This window comes from Callospermophilus lateralis, chromosome 11 (assembly GCF_048772815.1).
Source record: "Callospermophilus lateralis isolate mCalLat2 chromosome 11, mCalLat2.hap1, whole genome shotgun sequence".
In the NCBI taxonomy this organism is placed as follows: domain Eukaryota; kingdom Metazoa; phylum Chordata; class Mammalia; order Rodentia; family Sciuridae; genus Callospermophilus; species Callospermophilus lateralis.
This window is the reverse complement of record NC_135315.1, coordinates 76,796,432-76,800,925: the sequence shown is the minus strand read 5'-3', so window position 1 is coordinate 76,800,925 and position 4,494 is coordinate 76,796,432.

The following is a 4,494-nucleotide window of genomic DNA, read 5'->3' as shown; positions in this document are numbered from 1 at the left end:
TAGCCACAGATTGACTGACTTACTGATCTCACTCCATAAGACCAAGGGATCATAGACATAGCTGGTAAGGGAACCCATTAGGCAAGGCCAAGGACATGACACCCTCTAGGGGGAAGAGGGTTGGGGGGGCGTGACTACCAGCTGGGTCCAGGAAGGGATAGGGAAGGAGGAGGCAAGGGCAGAAAATGAAGATGGACAGAAGGATGAACATAAGTATGGATGCAGAGAAGCAAAAGCAAATAAGAAATAAAAAATAGTAATAATATCCCAAATCAAGATGCATAATCACACAGAAAATACATGTAAGGGCAACACAAAATCTGATAGGTAACAAGGAGGACATTAGACTCAGAGAAAGAGGTCACACCTCTCTCTACCCCATCTCCTACATCCCTTGGCTATTAGGTCTAGGGGCTGGAACAGGGATGCTATAGTCCACTGGGCTTTCTGGACTCAGTTTAGAAGGAGGCACAGGAGGCATTTGCATGAAGAAAGTCTTCAGACACAGGCCAAAGTGGCATTCCACTCATAGAGGGCTGAGGAAGGTAGGACAGATCAGGGGTTACAGCTTATGAGGAGAGGGCTGAAGACCAGAATGGCTGGTGCCAGTGGGAGGTGTCTAAGGCATACTAGGAGTCAGGAGCTGTCCAAGATATAAACCGGTGGTGTTAGGGTTTACGTCTGATGCTGAAAACACACAAACAAACAAAAAATACCCAAACTATAGAGCATAAGGATCCATCAGATGGATAGAGATCTGGGGTTGGGGCACTCCTAAAAGACAGGAACATAAACTGTCAGGCCAGCACGAATTCCACCAGCAGATCTTCTCCCAGCATCCCGAGCATCAGCAGACAGATGCCACAGGACAACATCCTGCCCTCCTCAGTCTCAGGGGACTCCCAGGCCAATGTGCTGCTGACGTGTCTTCCTTCCCTCCAGCCCAGGAATGTAGCAAAGAGGAAAAGTATGGCCCAGGACTCAGCATTCCTGTGGCTGGGCTCAACTCATTAGGGCCTCAACTGTCCCCACTCACTGTCTTCTCACACAACATTCTGGGCCCCCACCTTGCTCTTCTTGCCAAAAGGCCAGCGCTTGGCACAACTATGGCCAGGGCCCTGGAACTTAGGCTCTCCATCTGAGCAGGTGTCCAGGCCATTTTCTGAGTGTGCACAGATCACAGGCTGGCTGAAATCCTCAAATTCCACATCATCAGGGTGGGCATAACCTGACTTGTGCACTTTATGAGAATCTGGGTGTCCTGGGGGAAGGAACAGTGGGTGGGCAGTCAGGGGCAAGGCCCTACCTAGTTTGGGAGATTCCCACAGTGCCCACTCATTGGCCTACTCAGGCACCCACATTCTTGGCATCCACAGCTTAAGCAGCCACCTTCATGTCCTCAAAGCACTTGGTAATGATGAGTAACACCTGCAGTTTCATCTCTGACAGCAGCCAGTACCCTGATTTACTGATCTCACTGAAGGTGGCTCTATACTCTTCCTTGACCTGCAGTTTCTGTGGGGACAGGGAAAAGTCATGAAACACATGGGTGGAGGCAGATCAGGTATAAAGTATTCTGCAAATATGATGGTGCCCTAACTGTCAGCACTAGCTCCTGCCCAGTGTGGTGGGGAAGACACACTCCTGTAGGCGGAGCTGCAACACAGGGCTGGGGGTTGAAAATGAGTTATATAAGAACTGTAAATTGCTTCAGGTCAATTTGGTATCACTTATGTTTTGACACAAAGTTTTGGAGTATATCTTGTTTCCAACGTTTATTTAGTATAAGTGATTTCGGATCTGTATGTACTTTTTTTGGTAAATTATTTTATTGAAATTATTATTTGAAATAATAATATTTTCATTGAAATAAAAATTTACAAAGAATAGGTAACTATCCCCAAGGAGTTTATTGATTAAAAATATCAACTAGTTGGCTATTTTATCTGCACATAATTAGTGGAAGTTTTAGTTGTTTCATACTGATTGGACTGAAGTAAATTTGAATATATATTTAAGATAAATATGAACTCTGATAAATTTTAAGTTATTCACTTCATAAATTATATTTTTGGAAAAAACTTCATGGTACTTTTAGTTGAGGAAAGTAAATGTCTTATCTGGAGCTTGGCCCCAAACAAAGAAAGGCAGCTTGATTTATTTCACTGAGTGGGCTTTGCTATGTTTTCTTTCCATTGGTAGTGTGTCCCATTACTAGGCACAGCTAAATTCTAGAATCACACATTTCAGGAACAAGGAAACCATAAGCAAATGTGGACATGTTTAGGTAGCTTGGAAGAAAAATCATGTCCTGTGATGTAGAAGAAACAAGTGATCATATCTTTTTTTCAGGTATAGTGATGAAAATATGTTCAAACTAACAGGACTTCTCTCCCTGTAATGATATCCTATTAGATGCTGATGAGTAACCAAAAGCATAGAAACATGTGATAGGGAGACTCTCTTGATGTTATTGGCCCATGGTTATAGCTTAATGTGAATCAACCAATGTTCAGGCTTAAGTCATTTTATTAGAGGGAAGATTCAACTTTCACTAACCCAGACAGCATCCAATAACATAGCTTTTTCCTCATATATACGTAAAGCCATATTTGGGGCATACAGTGGAAGAAATATATCAAAAGTGATAAAAAAAGTACAATGTTGCTGGCAACTCTAATGGGTTTGGATAAAAGTTTATGTTCACATCTTGTCAATGGTGGTACTTCTTTCCTTGGTTGTCCAAATTGACCTTGACCAAACTCCTTATTGTATATATATTTGAGATAAATATGAACTCTGATAAATTTGAAGTTATTCACTTCATAAATTATATTTTTGGAAAAAACCTCATGGTACTTTTAGTTGAGGAAAGTAAATGTCTTATCTGGAGCTTGGCCCCAAACAAAGAAAGGCACCGTGAGTTATTCATTCCCAGCAAGTAACATTTCTTTCCATACCTTTATTCATCCACTATATAGCTATTGTAAATCAGTGAAAGTATTTTGCAGTAAATTCAGAAGATATGAATATCCTCTTCTAACCAGTTCTCTATCTCAATTTCTTTAGGAATAATGAGCAGCACCTATGTTCCCAATGGAACCTGGAGGAAATTAACAACAATATTGAGGAAATAGGTCCTCCATATCATTAGATTGGTTTCATATCCATCAATCAATCATTCAATAAATGTTTTGAACACTAACCAGCATTGTGTTCCACAGATACATGGTGATGTATCTGTGGAAAACAAACAGACAAACATTGTGTTTTTTAAAATTCTTGTCTTTCTTTATAAAATTTGCATTGTTGTTAGGATAAATAAACCAAGTTATTGATTGCTTAGCATAGTTATATTCTTCAGCTATTATTTTCACTATACCTAGTATTCCAAAATAATGATAGTTAATCTCATTAAATAATGGCTAATTAACAAGATTTTAAATTGATACATTTCTGGGAAGCCCCTTGGAATATAAAACAATAAACAAACAGAGGTCCAATATTCCCATTTGACAAGACACAATTATTTGCCTTAATTAAATTAATATTTTCAGAATTATTGTGGGGGTAAATTTGTTAAACTGGTGCTTCAAGGAATTTCAGGTTTCTTGTAGTTCTTGTAAAATCAATTCTTTTATATTATTCGGGGAATGGAAGCAAGTGCAAGTTTAGAATTTTATTTTTGTCAGGGTAACCAATTTTTGAAAAGCTAAGCTTGGTTTCTTTTTTCTGACTTATAAAATAAGAGTCAAGAATTGTCTTCCCAAATGAGTATAAAATACTAAATATCAATATTTACCTCCAACTCATAGATTTGGGCAAATAATATTTTGAAAAATTAAAGAAACTTGTTTATTGTAATGAACTCAGGGGTGTGCTTCTACTGCACTACTCCTCAGCCCTTTTTGTTTTGTGAGACAGGGCCTCACTAAATTGTCCAAGTTGTCTTGGAGCATGCAATCTTCCCACTGAGACTCTGGAGTCACTGAGATTACAGGCCAGCATGATACTATATGGAGCTTACATGGAGTTTATGGAAAGGTAAGAATAATGTATATGTGTGTATCTTGTACATAAATATATGCTTAGTCTGAAATATATCTGTGTGCATAAACTGTGTGTGTGTATGTATATATTATGGTGGTGCTAGGTGCTCTGAAGTCAGTGAAGGGCTATAATGCAGTGGGCAGGGATGGCCTCCCTGATAAAGTAACAAATGAACAAAACATAAAAGTGAGAAAAGGGACCATTTGAATAGATGTACAAAGACAATAAAAGCAGCAGAAACTCCCTCACAAAATCAGACACACTGACTTATCAGCTTGGAGTTATAGAACTGAAATCTACATTAAACCCAGGGAGAAAAAATCCCAAGTTAAGAATATTATATACAAGATTGACTGAATTATGGGCATGCACAGATGTGGCATTATGAATCCTATGATTATGTATATTTGCAATATACCAATTTTTAAAAGTTATAATCTAAGT